The sequence below is a fragment of the Ambystoma mexicanum genome, chromosome 9 (assembly GCF_040938575.1).
Source record: "Ambystoma mexicanum isolate Mex_15411 chromosome 9, UKY_AmexF1_1, whole genome shotgun sequence".
NCBI lineage: Eukaryota > Metazoa > Chordata > Amphibia > Caudata > Ambystomatidae > Ambystoma > Ambystoma mexicanum.
In genome coordinates, this window is record NC_090931.1 from 473,815,160 (window position 1) to 473,838,303 (window position 23,144).

Below are 23,144 nucleotides of genomic sequence, written 5' to 3' on the forward strand. Positions count from 1 at the left end.
CTCGTGATGAGGCCCTTTGTCTTGGAAATCTATCACCGCACAAGTTTGATGTATGTTGTTACTTGAAAGCATTGTAAACCACCAATCCTCTGTTGTCATTGACAAGCGTATAGTGCCGTAATAGAAGAGATCTTGCATTTACCAGATTTGGACATTCCGTTATTAAATATTTTATTGATTCTTCGTCAGTTAAGCAAAACCAGCAAATATTGTCTTTTGTGTTTGCTTCATGTTTGATCCAAAGAACATCCTTAGTATGATATGCATTCAACCGAAGTTTCAGGAACTTCTTTCGATGATATCTTGATAGAAATTTCTTTAGATATTTTGGCAGCAGGTCCAGACTGTTGGCAAATAGACCTCGATTCAGAGAGGTCTTTAAAGCCACACGATTTTCATTGTTCTGGATCCAGCACCACTGTCTCAATTTTTTATTCGCTAACTGTGGAACAGCCATCACGGTTTCCCACTTTATGTCAGCCTCTGCAACAATTGACTTTATTTTGTTAACCCAGCATTTCAGAATTCCATTGTGCGGGTATTGTGTAGTTGGAGCCATTATTTGATAAGCAGGAAACGGGTCAGATAAGAGTATTTTTCTTAGCGTTGCAATGGATCGCCACAGCTCTGTCACATACAGGGAATCCAACCCCAATTCGTGCCTAATGGCTTTTATAGAAATGTGGGATAGTAATCTGAGCACTCGTCTCCGGTACTGCCCTTCAAAGGCAGCCCAACACTGTTGGTTCAGGTTCCAGCTTGCTTCAGCACTGAAGCTGATCACCGGAACAACTTTCTGCTTATAGAATGTCAGGGCAGGAATTACTGTAAATTTTCCATAGTCTGCATGTATTCTTGTGCCTTGCAGGGCATAACCAGACATTCGATGTTTTAGGTCCTGAGCCCAGTCCCATTCTGTAATGAAGTTGTTAAAAAGCACTCCTAAATATCGAATCACTGAGACTTTTTCAATGAATCTGTCGCCAATTGCCACTTAAATGTTTTGTCTTTTTTTTTCTTTGGGTTACCAATAGTCAGTATCTTGGTCTTCTTCTCATTTATTTCAGGTCATTATCTTCACAATATGCCTGAAATATAAAAAGTAGTCTTTGTAACCCAATTTGTGTAAGGTCAAATAGCACAATGTCATCTGCATATATTGCCCAGCTAAGATGCTAGCCATAGACTTTCGGAAGAAAGCACTTAGCATCCCGTAGTGCTGCAGGAATGTCCAAAATGAATAGTTTAAACAATAACACAGCCAAAGGACAGTCTTGTTTCATGCCTTTGGTTGTGGGGATTTCTTCAGTCAGCTCCCCATGTGCGTTTGTTCTTACGCGAATCGTAGTATTAGTGTGTAGGGCGATCAGTGGTTGTAATAGAGATGATGGGCACTACCACTTAATCAGTTTTCCCCATAATTTGACTCAATTTATTGTATCAAATGCTTGACGCATATCAATAAATGCAAGGAACAGGCTGCACTTTTTTTTAAGTGTCTCCAGTTTTGACAGGTTTAATATTAACAGGTTTAACTCCGTCCCCACTCCTTTGGTGAAACTTGTTTGACGACAGTCCATCAGCCCAGCCTGATCAGCCCAGATTGTCAGTTTGCGTTGCAGACACGTTGCGAAGATCTTTCCAATCGTGTCAAGAAGGGCAATCGGGTGACAGTTTGTAGGATCGTCCGGACTGCCCTTCTTGAACACGGGAACTATCAACGCTGTCTGCCACAAACAAGGTACCTCTTTCGTCATTGAAATCAACTGAAAAAGTGGTGTAATAAAACACCACCATTGAACCCTGTTTAATTTCAACATGATGTTCGTGATGCCATCTGGGCCTGCTGCTCTTGAGTTTTTTAGGTGTTGAATTACAATTGCGATGTCTTCTTCACACTCAGTAACATTCCAGGTTTCATTGCAGATTACAGCTGTATTGACTTATGTCGGACTCAGTGTGCTGAATACATTTCAAAAATGCTGTTCCCATTGCAGACTCGGGATGCCATTTGATTGCTTCTCTTCCTGATTTAGGGAACCATTGTTTAAGATTTTCCCAATTTTCTCGATTTATGAGAAGCAATTAGATTCAGAATTCGTTCACCTCTTTCTTGGTCTCTTGTTAATGAGAAAGATTTCAACCAATTTCTGTATCTCATTTTCCTTTTGGTAATTTCAGTTTTTGCATTAGTCCGCAATCGCTTTGTTATTAACCTGAGATCTGACTTCAATTTCTTTTTAGCTTGATATACTGTCAAACTCAAATTATGAGTCCGAGTCTGGATAGGTTCTTTCCGTTCCTGAACTTCTGCATTGAATTTTAAAAGCATCAGTACATAATTTAGTTTGCCTTTTGGGGACAAGAGTCCGGACTGTAAGTTTAGACTTAGGGTATTTATTTGAGATGTATTCATTCTCAATCTGTTTCCGACGGAATTAACTTCCAGGGGGGTCTCAAGTTTGTTGCCTGGGGCGACCTTCTTGAGATTCCACAATATTTCGAGCCGCTCGTGGTCACTGTTTGAAGTTTTTCATATATTTTGTATATTTTAAAATCTTCAATTTCAGACCACCAGGTATTGGAGATCCATATGTAGTCCAGGGTTTTATGCGTCTCCCCACAATGCCAAGTTGACTTTGGTGGTTTATCGCTTTTAGTCATTCCATTCAACATTTCACAATTCCGGGCATTCATGGGCGAGCGCCAAAGGTTTCTCCTCTGAATATTGCAGTCATGTGGCAAATTTGTTGTCAAAATGTCGTTGGATTTGTCATCGAACCAAGAACAATTTAAATCTCCACAAATTATTACGTTCACCTTGCTGCATAACGATAAGCTGTCGTCCAATAGAGATGTTAATGCGGCAAGGTAGTTTGTGGTTGAAATCATTCTTGTGTTCGAATACGAATTTTCAATAATAACTTTTTTGGATGTAAATTGTGCGCATTCTTAAGTTCCATCAGGATTCCTAACCTAAGATAAACAGGTTAGGTTTGCAGACCTTACTTATTGACCATCCAAACGAACTGTTAATCATTATCAGTAGCCCAGAGAATGGACGGCCAAATCTGTTTTTTCCTGCTTGATAAGGCAAAATTGAATACCCATCTCTAACGGGAGGCTCACGTAGCCATGTCTCTTGTAGACATATAGCAACGTTTTTTTCCAATCGAAATGGAAGATCATTGAAGAGATGTAGAAATCTGCGCGTGTTCCAAGAAATCAGCTCACATTGAACTTTGATGTGTTGTAAGTCTAGTTAATTTCGACGTGGCCTGTCATTTTTTGTGTTGCTTTCCGTTCGAGTTTCTGCAGATTTCCCCACGGTATGTATTTTAAATACATCTTTTAGTATGTCTCATCATTTTTCATTGGTAGATCTTAAGTCTTCATTATGGGACGAGATCTCTGAACAATGTTTTTTTTTCGTCCTTCACTACTGAGACATCAAATCCATAGGAGAGGAGTTCATCTTTTGCTAGTAATAAAGATCTTTTGACTGCCTGGGAGCCAATGTGTAGAAGCACTTGATCTGAACATGCCTCTGATATGTATTCCACAATTCTGATGTCTTCAGAGGTTATCGTGCGTAGCGAGGGGATAACATGTAATAATCGCATCACATTGCTTCTGTTTAGGTCTACCTCATTTCCATCAGGAAATATGTTTTCGATTCGCACCTTCCAGGAATCCGATTTATTTGTTGGTTCATTTTTAAAGCGCACTTCCGGCTTTTGTTCATTTTGTTTTGCTCTTTGCGCTAAGGTCATTCTCAGATTATAGATGTGTTTCAGGTTTTTTTGGCAGCCATTAGTTGCTTTTCAGCGCTTTTAGAATTTGCGTTGCTGCAGTTGATTGAATGTGCTGGGCTAGTAGCTGGTGGTTCCATACCTCTTGACATTCCTTTTGCCGCCTTGGTGTCCGCCTTAGTGATGGTGACTTTCTGTTTTGGTTTTACAGGCACAGAACTAGCCTGTGAAGAACGAATTGCTGAGGTATCCTATAAATGGTCAATCACTGTCTCCTCGTTACTGTCAATAGAATAAGTGGACCACTCACATTGGTCGAGTGACACATTACTAGTGGCGTTTGAATTCGACTCTGAGTCCAGACGGAGACGTTTTTTTGGATTCGATATCTGACTTGGCATCTGCACTTCAGGTACAACACAGTTTGTATCCTTTTTTTCTTTCTGTGATAATGCATTTTGGGACTTTACAGATGGGTCACGCTGGAATAAGCCCAACTTTTGTGGTGTTAATAGATTGCGTATAAACTTTTTGTTTTTTGCTGGATTTTTACAGCCTTTGTTAGTTGCTATTTTCAGGTTCACACTAGCTTTAGTATTTGATGTTTTAGTGTTAGACTCCAATGTCTTCGCACTACCAGAGAAGATGCCAAAGGTGTTCAATTGACTCTTTTCTTTTTGGGTTGCCGCTGGTTGATTCACCAATGAATCATTTGTGATCTCAAGGTCAATGGTAATAGCGGGCAATTGTGGAACATCAATGTTACCTGTTGTTTGCTTCATCATTTCACTGTGTGCTGCTTGGGTGGCTGGTGCGACTGACACTGCTGGCGTAGTTTGTTTTTTTATCTGACACAGCTTTGATTTTGCTGTGGCAATTACAGGCCAGGTCATCGTATGCGACCCCATTGCCTCTCAGTGTGTTAGAGGCCCCAGTCCGTTGGCATCTTGTCGGTTTGTCATTTGCAACTCTTACTTGATATCTGTTGTTGTCAAGATGCCGGAACCACTTCATGCACTGAAGAATTGCGTCCATTAGGTCGACAGAATTAGTGTGCTCATTCATTGCAAGTTCTCCTAATCTGTTTTGCCACTGTAGTGATAGGTTCGCTTCCATTTCACTTTTTTGTTGCAGTAAGGAGTAGCTGTGAGCCAGATTTGACAGTTTTGCATCTAACTGTAATTGCATTGCTCCTTAATCCTTTAGCGATTCAGTTAGTGTTTCATAAAGTTTTACCAACGGTATTAAGGCAAGGGAGGTTGAAACAAGCACATTGTTGTGTATTTGGATTGAATCAGCCACCGATATATTAGCCTTTATTGAGCTTTCGATGTCAGGGTCATTATTTGGCTGGTTGAATTGTACTGATTGGTCGTTATTATTAGAAGTCAAATTTGGGGTGTTATGCAGTGATTCTAGATCCTCACTTTCAGAGCCAGGATGCTCTAATGGCAGGTCTGTCATGTTACTTTCAGAGAGAGCACTATCATACATCGGCACGCTTTTTGATTGAGGCGTGCTGGTTCATTCACTGGATTTTGTTGAGGCACTGGAAGCTGGAACTCGAGCCCCCTTGTTGAACGGGTGTGAGGTGGCTGTTTGGAACAATGCCTTTGTCACGTTCAGTAAGGCAAAGCTGTTAATTAGCTTGTTTTTAATTTGTAAATATTAATCTTTTAGGTGTTCAGTCAGTCTCGCTTCACGGCCAGTGAGATCAACGCTTAGGATTTTCCGTTCAGACAGTGGGGCAGTTGAGCTGATATCAGCGGCGGGGGACAATTTTTTCTTGTTTAATACGCCTTCAGACTTTGACGTTCCTTTCAAGCTGGAGGAATTCGTTTCCATGTGTAAGAGGCTCACCTCGGCACTTTTTGATGCAATGTCACTCATCGATGAATTTCTTGCAAAAGCATTAGCAGTTAATGAGGAGTCTGCATTTCCGTTTGCTGAGCCTTGCTGCTCACGTTCGGGAATACGAACAGATTTGGCTGATCTCGTCTTGACTTCACACTAGGGCAGGTCACCGGCGTGTTTGTTAACATGCTTTGTTCTGGACCGCAGCTGCCTGTCATATTTATTTTGTTATTAACATCATTTGGAGCTATACACGTACGATGACCAGTTATTTGTAATTCAACTTCGACTGGTTTACAGTAAGCAACAGGTCTAGGAGGTACGAATGACAATCATTTTAATCCAGGGGAGCCAGGCGGAACCTGTACTTCCAACAATTCTGAGTCTGTAACATCAAAAGGGGATTGGAAAAGCACGGTATCTATCAATATACACGCCAGATTTTCACGAGAAATTCCCTGCATACTAGCAGCGTTGTTACTTATTTCCGTTTCAACATAGACAGTTGAGCTTTTCACTAAAACCCCTTCTTCTTCACATCTTTCTGGCTTTTGTGTTGCTTTGTGAGTTAATGAACCAATTGGTTGCCACACAGTGCCCAAAGAAACAGCCATATCACGATTTATGAAGTCAGTTACTAATGTTTATAATGACAACACGTTAGGGCGCTGCTCCGGTAATTGGGTTGTTTCTCGACTTACCTTAGTGGATACTTTGTTTCTGGAGCCAGATAAAGGTCTTTTTGCCACATTTTGTTGTCGGCATTCGAATAGTGTTTTCAGCCGGGTCTGCAGAGAAGGCAGTTAATGAGAAGATTGGATATGAGTTAGAAGGACAGAAGGCGAAGACCACTAAACAGCTTGCTTTCGTCGCACTGAGGTGAACTGGGCAGACTGGGACTCTCACGGGACTCAGTGCGGTGCTCTGTGCCGGCAACCACCTTTTAAGGAGGAGTCTACCGTGAATTCAAAAAGGCTTAAAGGGCCAGCCAAAGTTAAAGAAAGAAACGTGTCTCGGTCGTTGCAGCTCCTCACAGCATCAGAGTCTCTGAGCAGACTGGGACTCTCACGGGACTCTGCCCTCCTATTGCTGACTGATGATGCCCCGCAGCCTCTCTCCTTCTCCTTTTCTGGTTTCAGGCTATTTTTGGTACCTCTCACGCAAGCTTTACGATGATCAGGAGATCATTGAACCCGTATAGGGCCCTCTAAGACGAGGTGGCACTCTTATGGGAAAGATGGGATGCAGAAGTTGCTCAACCATCAATAAAAAGATTGACTCAGAAAGTTGGCAAAGGTACACTGTTTTATTAACAATTATCTAAAACAGGGAGTACAACGGACATCGATAGATCATGGCAATGTCTCAATGATTTTCATAAAAAACACATTTATATAGTAAATATTCATCATCAGTGACGTTATCCTACACGGAAAACTGTAAAACTTAAACTGGATTGTGGTTGGATAACGGAAAACATCTACAGATACTTTCTATGAGGTATTGAGGTGTGATTGGGTCTCTATCGTCAGGTGAGCAACTAAGCCCTCCTCTAGTGCAAGTCATCTTCATCGTCATAAAATACACGATGAAATATTGGTTCACAAACTATAGGGCTTTTTGATACATGGCCCTCTATAATTGGTTGGCACCTGTGTACCCTTCTGGAATATTCCACTTGCAAGCAGCATGCAAGCTGGTACCCCAAGTGTTGGTGGGTTGGGCTTGACCATCCCTCCCGACCCAATTAGCCCAACATCTATCATCACTCTTACTTTCTGTCATTCAATTAGCTTTTGAACATGGCCCTGCAAACTGCACAACTCCTGGGAATAAAAAGGGAGTGTGAGCCTGCTCTCACCTTCTCGCCTCAGTGTCATCTGCCCAAGTCTATTCCCACATGACTGGAGACCACGTTTCAAGCTTCTTCTTCACATTTAATGGTTTTTAAAACGAATAAAACTTGGCACTCATTGTCCTTTTGCTGTACCTTGCTGAACCTTGGAGGGCTTGGCCCGTCTCTTACATTCATTGTATCTTTTTGAAGCTAGACAACAAATTTGATGCCCTGGGTGTTAGTGTTAGCAGTGCACGGTGGTGTGAGTTATGGTTGCTTATGTTACCATAACTGCCGAATTTCAGGGGTTTTTTGGTTTTACTTTGAACCATAACGTCCCTTTAACAAAGTTTTTTCACTGAATTTCATAGGTTTTTAGTAGCGCAACTTAACCATAACGTCCCTTTAACAAAGTTTTTTTACTGAATTTCATAGGTTTTTAGTACCGCAACTTAACCATAACGTCCCTTTAACAAAGTTTTTTCACTGAATTTCATAGGTTTTTAGTAGCACAACTTAACCATGATATCCCTGACTTCATATACATGTAACATAGAACATACTAACCCCCTCGTAGTCATTTTCATGTCCGCGGACTACCGCCATGTCCGCGGACATATCGAAAATCTGAGCGTGGTGAATGTAAATTTAAATAGTGTGCCCCATTTCCCCTTTGAAGTTGGCTCTGAAAAGAGCCGTTTTTTTTGTTTTTTTTTTACAGATGCTTGACAGACACCTGTTATTTTGTATTTTTTTCTTGTTTTTATTTCTTACTTTACTCCTAAAATCTTCACATAACCTTCTCCAAAGTAACCCTTACATTCCAAAATAGAAAGGCATTTCCCGTAAAAGATAAAGAAATGCCATCTTCTTTAAAATTAACAGCATTACTGGCATCAATATTCTCATTATTACAGAAGAACATACAGGCTCTAATCATGAAGGCACACATGCCTCGGTTGATGACACACCTAGCAATGTTTTGCTGAGGACAAAAAACTGAACTATTGTCCCATATTGCCCTAGGTAGTAATCCAGAAAAAATTACTTTCGCATTTGGAATGATCTTCATTACGGCTTGAACCAAGCGTTTCAAATCAGCCAACAAAGTAGGGGCACTGACGTTGCCCAAATGGAAAGCACCATAGTGCAAAACTACCACATGCGGACTGTTCATCGTGGCCATATCCTCACAAACTTGTACAATTCCCTGTAAATTGCAATCAGGCACAGTGCTCCAGACCACCTCGCTCCTTTCACATCAAAGTTCTTTGCAACATGCCTGCATTGAGCGTACTGTTGTAAACCATACACAAACATATCTCCAAGCACCAACACCCTGACTTTCTCTACTTCTGCCATCTTCACCACACACAGTCTCTTTCAACACAAATCCACAACCTCGACATCTGATTGGCTGATCCATACAGTCTTCTTTCCATGTTGGATTTCCTGGGAAAACCCGGATGTAGCAAGCCCTGTCCTGGAACAGCCGCGGTGTCCGCGGACGGCGTCCTCTTTACTCTCTGTGCCATTCCCTCATTGCATACAGCTAAGCAATCACACAATACGAATAACGTCCTCAGAACACCCCCATTTTGTGAATTTTCGAACATTTCAGGACAATTATCATTTCATTATTCAACATATTAACATTACAAATATTATACTTTCATCTTGTACTCTGCACACAATGCTATGTTTCTCCATTAGTAGCTCAGTATACTAGATAGAATCCCATAATACAATGCTATTTATATCAATGCATCGTTCAAAGCACTAATAACGGTATGATATTTATTGCAATATCCTTGACACTTTTTTCGCAACATTATAATAAAAATCCCTAGTACACAAATTCCATGAAAAGTACATACACATGTGATGTCATCAGTGATTTCATCAATGACATTTGCAATGTCATTTTTGATGTCCTGGGTGTTAGTCTTAGCAGTGCACAGTGGTGGCGCGAGTTATTTTTCATAGCTTACCATAACTTGCGATTTTCAGGGGTCTTTCGGCTGTACTTAGAACCATAAAGTCCCTTAAACAAACTTTTTTTAATATCACGCAAACAATATACAAACATGGCGTGCAAAAACCAACTTCTCACAGATGGCTTTACACAGAATGTTGCAAAGTAAGAATTTATGCTCGTTCACAGTGAAGGTCAGCTGCTTCCATTTTTTTCTCGGGCCCCGAAGAGGCTCACGAAGCGAACTATAAGGTTGTATTGTGTTTTGACCTTGACAGACAGAGATTGTGATGAAAGACTTCTCTTGAAGGAGTGTTGCTAAAACGTAAGAGAAGATAAGGAGGACATTGCTGAAACTAAACCACTTTTATATATTATATCACTATGCGAAAGATCGTTCGCACATGCGGAGTAGTATTTTGGGACTGCGCTACTCGTAGACAATGGAAATTGCAATTGTACTGTAAGTAACCCTTTAGATTATTTTATACCAAATATAATTCACAATAGCGTAGCATTAAAGACCGCTCAAGTTGAACTTGTTAGTTGAAAGTCGCATAATGTTTTCTACCGTGCACTATCACCGCCGAATTGATCCCCTGTCGTTTAGAGGGCTCTGAAAAAGGCAGACGACACAGGGTGGGTTAATAGAAATAATGTAACCGGTCTATAGGCGGTCAAGCGCTCTACTCGCTGTGCCACTTCACTGTAGCCTGTCAAGTGGCACAGCGAGTACAATGCTCACTTTGACATCCGTGCACAGCTTGCTAACGCAAGTTCGAATCCCGGCAAGGCCAAACTCAGCCTTTCATCCTTTCATGGTCGATAAATGAGCACCACACACTGTGGTTAATAATAAGCGCCGCTTAGATACTTCACGGTTCTTAGCGCTATATGAATGGGAAAATATTATTATTGTATTATTAACATACTCCGTTGCACTATCTTCGATAGCAAATAGTTTCACACCCTAATAAATGAAATGATGATTTTTAATGAAGACTGGCTGGTGAGACTAATTTATGTTTTTTAAAACAGGTATGTGGCCCCATTTTGCCTATGTCACGATTTACAGACTCCAGCGGATGGGATCTTCAACTGCCAGGTGCAGGTCCAAATATGCAACTTCATGACCCTCACCATTTTATGGGACAATCGCCAAAGGCCAATATGCCCTTACGCAGTGCTAGCGGCTACAAACAACATACCAACCAATAGAGTGGTCTAATGGCTCGTTGTTGGACAACCTTCTGATTATCAGAGCAACCATTTACTGCTTTTATCATAAACCAACAGCATATCTACCGCAAAGGAACAATGCGTAGCTCAAAATAAAATTTTGCTGATCGACAGCAGAGACAATAGCAAATCGCTGAAAATTCACTAAACATTTCATGTGAAATAAATGTACTTTACCAAATGTACAATCCTGCTGTTTACTTTTAAACCACAGTTTCATATTCCGAATTGTGGCGCCCTGAGTTGTAAGCTGATCCAACAGCAAAGGAACATTGCATGCCTCAACATGAACTTTTGCGGATCGACAACAAAGACAAATGCAAATTGCTGAATATTCTCTAAACATTTGATGTCAAATAAATGTACTTTACAAAATTTACAATCTTGCTGTTTGCTTTTAAATCACTGTTTCATATTCCGAATTGTGGCGCGCTGTGTTGTGACATAATATGTGTTGTCTTCCGGGTTCTGTGTAAAGTCACTTAGGACTGCAGAGGACTGGGCGCGTTTGATGACGCACCCTGTAACATCACGGAGAGAGGCGGGGAATATGAATGCTTTGATAATATCAGGCTTAGGGGCGGGAGATATGATTTAGTGTCGCAAAAGCAAGTCAGCCAGGTCAATAGCGCCAGTCATAGGATTATCACATAATGTCGGCGCACACCAGCCGGATTTATTGTTTCTTTAGTGGACAAAAAGTTGGTTGACGCCCATAGGACATTGTACTATTAGCGGACAAAAGGAGTGGTCTTAAAACACTTTCACCCTGACAACGAACAATACAAACAACGTTCTCAGAACACCCCCATTTTGTGTAATTGCAACCATTTCAGGACACCGCGAGTGTTCTTAGAACACATTCAACTAGACAGATTACAATACGGACAGCGTCCTGAGGACACCCCTAGTTTGTGTATTTACGAACAATTAAGTACACCGCGAGTGTTCATAGCTCATTTTTACCTTCCTTGCGAACAAAAATGACACATAGTCTGTCTTCTAAACACCCCACCATTTAGTTTATTTACAAAATGTCAGAACAGCCGTATTCTCCGCAGACAAATCGAACGCAACAAAAACGTCTAGCACATAAAAAAACAAAACATTGAACCTATCTCATACTCCCCCACCCTCCCCAAACACTCTTACACACCAACACACGGCACTAAATACAATTTTTTATCCACGTTTCACCGCACTGTACGCGGTCGACGGCGAATACAAGATGGCGGGCGCCACAGAAAATCTGACGTGTTCCACGCCCCTTGCCGTCCAATCAGTGAACACGTTGCATATCCGCGGACATGACGCACGGCTATGGGCCAATCGGGGTGCTGTCCGCGGAGCGAACAGGGAAGTCTGTCCGCGAAGCGAACACAGATATCACAAATTTTTTTGCCTTACGTTTTGGTCATTTTATAAAAAACTACTGGACGGATTTACACCAAATTTGCAAAAGCACGCTTTCGGGACCAAGCCCCCGCTCCTGCCGCAAATTTGGTGTAAATCCGTCCAGCGGTTTGGCCTGTGGCCATGTGCAAAGTTTTTTCCCATTATGTCTATAGGAAAAAACACAAGTTTTGGGACCCCCCCTATAACTTTCCCCCCCTGGACGAACCCTCACCAAACTTTGCAAAAAAATTCAGAGTGGGCCATATACTTTTTTTTGCAAAGTTTGGTGAGGATTCGTCCAGAGGGAGCAAAGTTATAAGCCAACCAAAAAATGCTCTTCCTATGGAAACACCAACTTAACCATAACTACATGGACGATACTGCGTCCATGTAATACCTTGGCACATCGCCGTAATCTATTCACTATGTATAGCCAGCCTTTATGATTACTTAGTCTACTTGACTACTTAGTCTACTTGCGTTTCCAGCATCTGTACAGTTATAAAATGGTTTGCATTTTCTTCCGTGCTCTTCACACGTGTAATCTTCATTTTGCACATAAAAGGTCTCTCACTTCTTTACTTTGTCACAGGTTTGTATATATTTTCATTACTTTCTCTTCTGTCATCTCTTCTCGTTGTGTCACTTTACGTCGTGTGATGTCACCAGTCTGCTCTTTCGTTCATCTTCTCTCGTTCTTCAGGGATCTTCCCTAAGAGATTGTCAGCTCTTTGTGGATACATAAAGAAAGGTTTTCTCAATGGATAATTTGGGCCTCATCACGACTTGGGCGGTAACGCCGGTACTATTAGCGCCGGTGCTATCTGCCCTACCGCCGAACTCCCCGACGCTAATAGCGCCGGATCACGAGTTCGGCGGTAATGTAATTCCCCATTGAGCTCATTCGGGAATGCCCCATTCCCCATTGTTCTCAATGGGGAAATTTTGCGCTAATACCGCTAGTGGATTTCCCGCGGGTGGTATGAGAGCGAATTTTTGGCAGATTTCCCTCACTCTGAGCTGGGGCAAAACTCCGCTGAAGCCCTGATTTGGCGGACCCTTAAATCCGGCGGTAATAGTACTAACGCCGGATTTAAGGGTTACCGCCAAAGTCATGATGAGGCCCTTTGCTTCAAAGGCTGCTTGTGTTATTAGCATCATTACAGGTATCTTGCTTGTCACTATTTCTGGTTCCCAACATATAGGTAGCTTAGGGGCGGGACTTCCAGTAGAGGCTTTTGGCTCCTTCTCTACATCATCGTCATCCAATCCAGAGCCAGGCAGCTCTTCAAAGCCTAGGGATTACATTTGATTTCTCATTCTTACAAACGTGCACATGAGGCGGCGCAGAGGACAGTCAGCACCGCCTTACCGCACATCCGTGCAAGCGCGCATCGTGTCTGTGCATGGAACCTCTATAATGTGGATGCACGAAATGGAGGCAGTGTGCTATTCCATTTCTGATTAATGCTTAACCTAGAAACAATGATACTGTTCTGAGGAACAATGCTATGTGATGCCACTTTGTGCTTTGTCAAGGGGAGAAAGGTTGTGTGCCATCACTTCCTGTGATGTCACTTAGGGACTGGTCAAATGGCATCACTTCCTTTTATGTCACTTGAGTGGGGACAAATTATATCACTTCCTGTGATGTCATTGGATGTCAAGGGTCATGTGATGTCACGTCTACCAACCCTGGCATTTTGGTGGAATGGCGTCCCCGTGCCCAGACTGCTTAGTCATCTACATCTGCATATTCTGCGTTCTCTCCACAGGTATGTGCATTTGTAGTATTTTTGTAGAAAGTTAATATTGCATATGGTGTGTTTAATTAAAGCGTATATTTTTATAGAGCTGTGATTGGACAGTCCTTTATTTTGGACTCTTATACGATTGCTGTTTGGGTTGCTACTGTCATGACATTCACACCACTCTTAAGAGTATAGCTTGCTCTCAGCCCACCTTACCTGAAATGGCGAAGGAGGCATATCTATTGACTGACCTGTTTCACCTTTATGATTGGGATGACTCCTGGTTTGTAGTAGCATGATGGCTGAATAGGTGGTTAGCCACTACTCAACCTTGTACTCCTGTGGAGCAATAGTCGTTTTGTGACGGTAATCCTGCTGCATATTTTAGATTCCGACCTCAGAGCTGTCGAAATTGCATGCCACAAAGAAGAATCCAGGTTTGCAGGGGCCAAGTGCCTTCTTTTATGTGAGCCACTTCCGAACTCTCGTGCTCTTAAAGAGTAGTTGAATGCTGTACTAGCTCATCTCCTGCCTTACAAATCCGAACTACAAAAACATTCTTTCTGACAGATAAAGGGTGAAGACTTCAGTTTCTCCTTGCCTTGTGCTGCATGCTTCTCAAACCTGAGTGCTTATTAGCTCTACTGTTCGCGCTGAGTCACTCCTCTTGCCCTAAGATCATGTGGGGCCAGCAGCAGGAGGCCAGATAAAAGAGGAAAAGAAAAGCACTGAGTCCATGAGTAAAAATACGCTCTCATGACGCTCAGAAGAAAGTGTGTTGAGCAAACGTGCTCCGTTATGCTGAGAGGATGCTTGTTATAGCAGCAGAAGAGCACAGCGTGTCCCAGATTGCGGGAGGCAGCTAGCCTGATTAGTAATGAAAATAGCAGCCTGTACTGAGGACAGCATTTTCAGTATAGCAATGAAAAAGGAAGCTTTCTATTTTATGAATTGTATTCGGCTTGTCATTTATAAGCGCCTTTTCCCATTATTATAGTCTAAATGCGCTTGTGGGAACACCCTCCAGAATGTTTGAGGTCACAGAGTAAGAATACAGTGCGTGTGTGCATTTATTATTTACATGTATTAACGATTCAGTAACTTCATTACTTTGTGTGAAACGTTGGTTTGCCACATTATGCCTTTTAAATTATGGAACGTTTTTAGCAAACGTGTGTACGCTATGAGGGTCAACATCATAGCTAGTGTAACGCGATGGTTCTACATCATCAGCACTCCACGTATGCACTCTTTTGATATGATTTAAAAGATCGGTTTACTTATAGAGTTGCAGGCTTTCCAATTAGAATTTAGAACCTGATACCACTGATTTGTAAAACAAACAAAAAAACGAAGAACAATTAGCACTTTAAACATTCTGTCCCTGTGACATTGGGCCTCATCATGAGTTCGACGGTATGCCTCCTGGGATACCGCCCAACTTTAGTTGCATTAGCACCCACCCGTCCGGTGGTATTAACGCTGGATCACGGGTTGGGTGCTGTTACTCCCCATTCCACAATGGGGATATTTTGTTGGCACAATTACTGTGCAGTAATACCGCTGGTGGTAATTGCACCGGAAATTGACATTTTTCAGGCGTGTTTACTCCCAGCTCTGATTTGGGGTAAACACACCCCACACAAGATTGGGCAGGCCCTTAAATGTGGCGGTAACAGCATTACAGCTGCATTTAAGGGCTACCGCCCAACTCGTGACCAGCCCCATAGAGTCATCTAGCAGCCATCTATCCCAAAAGCAGGAGGCTCCCCTTCTCTTTGTTTAGCCAACATCATCACATATGCTGTGAATGGTAGGCCTATAATGCCAATAGACGTTGGTTAAAAAGCCAAGGATTGTGAAAAGTGATGCTCTCGCTAGACCGTATTATGGTTCATAATATCTGAACAAGTAGGTCCACCCCTGTGCTGTTCTTCTCACCAGTTGGGTAGCCCATGTCTTCCCCTTCCTTACAATGAAACATTCCTGTGGTTATCTAATGTTCAGTGTTTCTTTTTTTTAATGTTTCCATTATTTATAAGTATTATAAAAGGCAAATGTGCTCCAATGTGCTAGGCTTTGCTCAATTGAACTTTCATTTTTAAATAACAAGTTTTTGAGTATTCTTACGGGAAACACACAAAACACCCGTTTCTACCTCCCAATGTGCGCTACACTGGCAGGGACTAATTTCTCTTCACACTACACTTGGTGGCAGTTTGTGATAGGACACAGGGGCTGGCAATCACAGGCTAATCGCTCACTAGGCACGCATTTATTAGACAGCACTTGGAGCCATCTCTGACTGCCGGTGGACTCTAGAGCAGCTTGACAGTTGGTGTGCAAGAATCTGCTTACAATTAATTCTAAACCTTCTATCCATCACCTCTTTGATTTGCTTTATAAACCCAGAGTGGGACGGGTATGCCCAGAAGTGGGTCCCATGCCTGATGGGCCTAGAGACCCCAGCTACACCTCAATGATGATGCCCAATGAGGCCAACACATGTCTAGGGGTGCTTGCGGTCTCATGCAGAAGGGATGTCACCTAGCAGTTCGGTCTGGACTGCCCCGTTGTAGGTAAGACCAATCCTGATTTGCATGTGGTCTTTCCCCTTTCTGTGATGGCTTGGCAGGCGAAGAACTATGGTTGTAGGATTGCCCAGAGAAATTGCCAGAGGTTTAAAGCTATCACCTATTTGTTTAGCTTTGTCACTCCAAAAAGCATATCCCAGCAGGCCCCTGTCAGGAGCACAACAAAGGTACTCTTAAATCAAATGAGAGGCACAGGCCTCTCAGTTGGGGTGCAGCAATAATCGTATCTCTCTATAGGGCACTCCTGTCTCTGTAATAACAAATCATAATGCTGGGCTGCAACCACCTGCAGGAATTGAAAGATGGCTCTTGCAATTGCAAAATGATGTTGTAACACTCATGTACCGGCCAGCGTTTGACATCCCTGAGGACCACCTGTTTAATCATCATAGCACCGTGGGCAAAGGGAGAGGTTCTGAGGTTCTGAGGAGCTGCAAACCAAAGAACATGGTGTGTCTAATCAGTGAAGCTGCCATTCCTGTCTGACACGTGCGGGGTGCATTTAAAGGCCCCAAACAGAAGTCCCTTTTACAGGAACAGCAGTCATTTAAACACTGCAACCAAAAACGGCCTCGCTTTTACTTTCACTGTCACATGAATAGCAGGCATTCAAACATTGCAACCAAAAACGGCCTGGCTTTTTCTTTTGTTTCATGTAAAGTTTGAGAATCATGGGGAAGGGGGCCTACCTGTCATTATCAATGGACCGGCTGCAATGTAATTCACCCTAGAAGAAGGAATCAAAGAATCATGTGACATGGAAAACAGGATTTTTAAACATTAAAAGCCAAAACGCCTGCACAGGTATTTGCACATAAACATGGCTTTAAAAAGCCACAATGGAAAAAGATATCACTGCTCACAGGAAAATGTCAGGAAAGCAAACCATGATGTGAGGGGGCGACTAAAGCCAATGTATAGTATGTTACACCCACAAAACTCCTGTAAACATGTAAAGAGACACTTACTTCAGGAAAAACCTATTCTGACTGAGTTCTAAACTTCACAATGAAATGCTCCACTTCCAGCTGGATGCTACACCTCCCATTGAATCTGCTGCTGCTCGTGTTGAAAGCCCACTGTTCCCCAGACTGGCTGGCACTGAAGGCAGTTAAAGCAAGGGACTTCAAGGAAAAAACATCCCTAGCTGGAGCATGACAAAAAGGTGTGAGCCCTTGTTGCACCCTCTTCAAAAGAGCCCACACCACTTCAAAGAGACTTATAATAAAATACTCTGGTCACAGGCTGAGCACAGGGAGACAGATGGCAGTTGGGGATGAAGCACCCCCCCACACACATGTTGAATAGACACTCACAATTAATATTAAAAGACTGTTTTCTTTTTAGGCATTTCGCACAGCCATCAGACTGAGGATTGAGGTCAGTTTTATACCATTGTTCACGTAATTTCCAGGCGGTTTTGGAGATATAAATTGCATTTACCTGGAACTCTGGGAACTGTAATGGCCAGTTAGATTAGGTTTCTGGCTCATCTGGACATGTGACAATGTAAAAGTGGGTGAAAAGATGGAACATGAAATTGGGAATATGCTTGATGACTTACATATTCATAACTGTTGTGCATTTCATAAAAATGACAAAAATGTGACACATGGCCATGATACATCATGCAGATTTGGCAGTCAGCTTATCTAAGTCTCCATGATCAGCTAAAACCAAATATATGTCTCATATGGCAGTGGCTAGTACAATTATGAAGTTATGATACATAACTAGTTTATGCCAAAATTTTGAAATGAGAACAAAGGAGGCTGATAAAGGAGAAAAGACAGATGGTGCGCTCCTCCGCTGAACCAATCCTGGCTGGGGTGGAGAGAAAGAGAGAAACTAGCCAATCCTGGCAGCAGGGATTATTGAAGGGTACTCCCCCTAGATTGTAAAATTAGTAATGTCATTTCTGCTATATAAGAGGGACTGTACTTGGACTCAGGAAAGACAGACAACAACCGGGGTAGACAGAAAAAGGAGGACAGAGAGAAGGCTGCTGAAACTTACCATCTTTGAGAGTGCAGTGACCAGACCCTTACCCTATCTTTCCAGAGTGTCCTGGGATCTAGCTGGCTTTCCTGAAACTTAAACAAAGGATTCAATACACTGGGCTGCTCTAACACCCCACCCAACTCCTTATCCCTATGCCACACGTTATCAGAACACTTCCACAATGTCGCTATCTACAGACACACCGCCATAATCTCTAAATTGGTACACATGCCCCTGACCATCCACAGCCTGAACCCCTTCCGAGCCCCCTTTCAATACAAACCTTCTCCTCTTTCTCTCCAATCTCACATCAGGAGTTCCTCTCCCTCCTAGCACAAAGCCGCCTCCCTCCCAGCACAAAGCCGCCCATCAGCCTCCCCTGAGGACCCCTGCCCACCCACCCTCTTCAAAAACCTCTTAGCCTCAACCTGTGCAGGCAGTATCGCATGCTCAATACTCAACCACCCCCTAACACTGGGAACCTTCCCGGAAGCCTTAAAAACCTTGTACATCAACACCTACTTCAGGGTCAAACTCATGGACTGCACAGCATATAAGCGGTTAAGCCTTTTCACTGAAGCTAACAACTTCCTGGATCCAGCCCAATCTGGCTTCAGACCTCTCTGAGGAATGAAGTCCTCTCTAGCGTCCGTCTGAGACGACCTAAAAAGAACAGCGAATGCAGAAGGCTGCGCTGTACTCGCCTCCTTGACCTCTCTGCCGCCTTTGATACCATCAAAGGCACAATCCTCCTAGACAGGCTACACTCATAAGGAATCAAAGACACTGCCCTCTCTTGGATCTCCTCTTTCATCTCTAATCACTCACAAATCATGCTCCTCCAACTGTTCACCACCTCACGGCCAGGTACCAAAAGGGGTCCCACAAGGAGCATCCCTAAGTCCCCTCCGCTTCAACATCTATCTAAACCCACTCCCTGCATTCATCCGATCCCACAATCTCACCTGCTATAATTATGCAGATGATACCCATGTCATCCTTAAAATCTACAAATCACCAGGTTGCAACCGTCTACGCAGCCAGTTGGTAGTTAAAGCTTCCCTGCTGGCCTCCTTTCTTTGTTTTGCAATGCAGACACCAGTAAACCTGTCCTGTGATCATCTGTAGTTTTAACATCCTCTCTATTGCTACATCTAGGGTTTGCCACAGGATGAGGTCACAGAGTGGAATGGAAGGTATGCACATTTGCCGTAAAGAAACATTACTCCTCACAAATTGAAGACTGGTGCACTTTAATTGTGCACTGTTGGTCAGACCTTTCCAAAAACTGTCCAAAAATCACAGGCATGTTTCACCCTTCTTTTAGCTCTTTGGAGTGGGGTATCTGATATGCTGGGAAATAAATAATGTTCAACAATGGAACTCATCAAGCTATCCAATCTTAAAGCTAAAACCAGTGAAATCACTCATTACATTTGCATTAGGAAACATACTCTCCTATTATAATCTATGCACCCCACAGCTGCCTCCTCTAACAGAAGTCCTTCACATAGGGTGCCCTTAATGCACTCTTCCCATTCCTTATGACACATGGATTGTATGATCAGATATGTTCTACTGAGATTTAAACTAACCAACTTTCAGCCTCCCTTTTGCATTTTAAATCCTAATACCATACCAGATCAGTGCCTTTTTATTATGAACATATACTGGCAGGCTGTAGGTAAAAGGGGACCAGCCATCATTTTTGGATGCCCCACTCCTCCCCCCTGCACAATGTGGAAGAATGGCCCGAAGAATAGTGATGGGACGATGTAGGCCGAGCCTCCCGGTGGAACATTCATTCCATACAACCGATGCTTTTCTAGACCTGGTTAGTTTGGGCTTTTTAACAGGACATGCAGAGTACTTATAAATTGAGTGGCTGCAGGCAGACCTGGTAAGACTTTTTTATGACACCAGCACAGTGTTTATGACTCCAATTAAGTCATGGGGCCTCATTACAAAGTTGGCGGTAGAACCCGCCGCTAGCGGGCGGGTTGAAGCCAACCCTGTAACTCTGTTTCTGCCACCTGACATCCCAGTGCTATCGGGATATCACAGGCGGCGGGCAAACGGTTATAAACCCAAAGCATGCCAGTAGGGGCCTGAACTCCTGCCCCTACCGGCAAACTCACAGTTTGGTGGTCCAGAAACTGCACAGTATCTTGCTACCGGCATCAGAATTTCCAGACCGCCATGCTTATAATGAGCCCCATTAACTTTCAGAAGACTGCTTTGAAAATACCCTAGCAGGCACTTTGAGGGCAAAGTCTGATGGTAAAACTTGATTAAAGCAAGCTCAAAGAGCTACCATGAGGATGAGTTTTGGGCAGGGAGAGGCAGAAATGGGTGGGAATTACCATAGGGATTAGCATGGCATGGCCAGTCAATGGGTGAGCGCATCCCCAAACAACACCTATTGACACTGTGCCACTCCTCATGTGTCATTCCTCTGTTGTGCCTCCTCGTATGCCATTTCTCCCTATCTGTACTGTATTGAAATAGTTTAGGCATATAGGTGTTGCAGCAAAACCTCACAGCCCAAACTAAAAACGGATGTGAACTTATTTTTTTTTTGGACGGCTGTTTCCCATCCTTTCCACCTACCATATTGCGGATGAGTCATGTTCGATGTAGGCAAGGTGAAAAAGAGCAGGAGTGCACAGTGTAAAACTGCCTCATGTTAATTGTCGGATATAAAAGTTAAGATTAATTATTATTAAGATGTAGGACGCAATGCAAGAGGCATCATTTTTATCACATTCAGGTAAATCTGCAATTATGTGGAGGCAATCGAAGTAGCTGTTTGAAAACATTGTAGTGGACATGGATGGATTAGCTTTTAAACCATCCAGAAACCAAGTGTAGTGTTGCTGTTAATAAATCTTGAAATTCGGTGATGTACATCAGAAAGGCTCTCAAAGAACCTGTTTTCCTCAATCACCCATCGCAGAAGATGATCATGATTGGTCTGCTGAAGCATTAAACAGATAATAAAAACGTTTGGGGGAAATTAAAATGTCCAGCAATACACCAGAAAGCAGGCAGCAAATTAATAGACTGACAATTTTGTGCCTGGCCTCAGACAGCTGTCGATCACGTGCAACTTTGGCAGCATTTTAAATATATTTATAAATGACATGGTCATTATACACTGCAAACGCTTGAAAAAGAAAAGATGTTAACTTTGAAGAATACCGGATTGAATTAATCTTTATCAGTTGTTCAAACAGATGGTGAGACAACGGCGGCCATGCGCAAATATAGTGAAAGAAACATTTAAACTGTTGAAGTTTAAGGCATATCAGGAAGGACAAAAAGCATACATGAATATAGCCAGAATCCTAAGTGTCAGTGCGCACTAGAAGCAGAGCAAATGAAAGACTGAGATCTTTCACATGTGGCGACTCCAGTCATATAGCAAATGACCAGCCACAAATAAAGTAAGTTCTAAGTGCAAGAAGAAAGGTCATCATACCAAATAAAACAAAACACAGCAGGGTAAAGCAGGCAAAAGCATAGAACTTTCCATCAATAGGGAAACCTCAGTTCTTTTATTTGCAGCTTCTCAGATGTTTTCCTCTTTTCCCCATTCATATATTTATTTTCCTTCTTCTCAAATTTCTTTCTCTAATTCTGCCCGTGATGTTGGTGTTATTTTTGATTCTTCCCTTTTTTACCTCTCATATTGGCAATCTTCTTAACAATCTCACTTCCATTTAAGATAAAGTTTCTAAGCTTGGACATTTCTATTTTTTTCATCCACTATACCACGTGTTTCTTCATTGATTTCTCTCGTCTTGACTACTGTTGTGCCCTTTGTCTTGGACTTCCGACCTCTGATATATCAACTTTCTCCTCTTTGCTCTGTTTAAAACTCTTATATCCATGTTTGCTTTATCATCTTGCTCCTCATGACTCGGTTTCTGATACTCTGTTATCTCTTCACTGGCTGGCCTTTGATTCATGTTTACTTTTGGATTTTACTTTGCATTGTTTATAAGTGTCTTTCTGGCTTTCTCCTATGTACCTTCCTTCTCTAATTTCCTTTTACACACAATCTCAGTCACAATTTCTCCTTACTGTCCCTCAACCTCCATGTGGTCTATCCCATTTCCATTCATTGCACTCTTACCTTCTAAACATTGAAATCAATTGCCACTTTCTATTAGGGCCTCTGATTCCTTTTCCAGCTTTCGCTCTGTACTAAAAGAACATTTGTTTTCTCCAAGAGTAAATACAATAGTACACATTTATAAAACTCTTTCTCCTAAATTTTGCATTGGATTTCAGTTTTATAAATGTGTACTATTTTAATCTTGTTCAGCGCTTTGGCGAAAATGCTATATAAGCAAAAATAAAATACAAAAATACAGAAATGGATGGTTCAAGCGATTCTGGCAATACAACATCCCAAATGAATGAGAAAAACGAAACCATACTGTGAGATAAACATAAATGAGCATAACATCAATTTCTTGCCAAATCAGGGTCACACCTTACAATGTTGCCTGTAAATACATTGAAAAAAGGTGCATATAAAGACCAGAGAAGGTTACACAAATCTGATGTGAGACCTGGTGTGTATGAAGGGAAGAAAATAGGTTTGTTGGTCTACACCAGAAAAACAAAGTGCAGGTAAAAAAGTGACTAAGCAGATGTTATCCTGGATTAGCGTAAAGGGTTGCTGGAGGCACTATTGTTCAAAGGAGAATTGTCTTAGTGCTGGAATGTTCTTTTTGG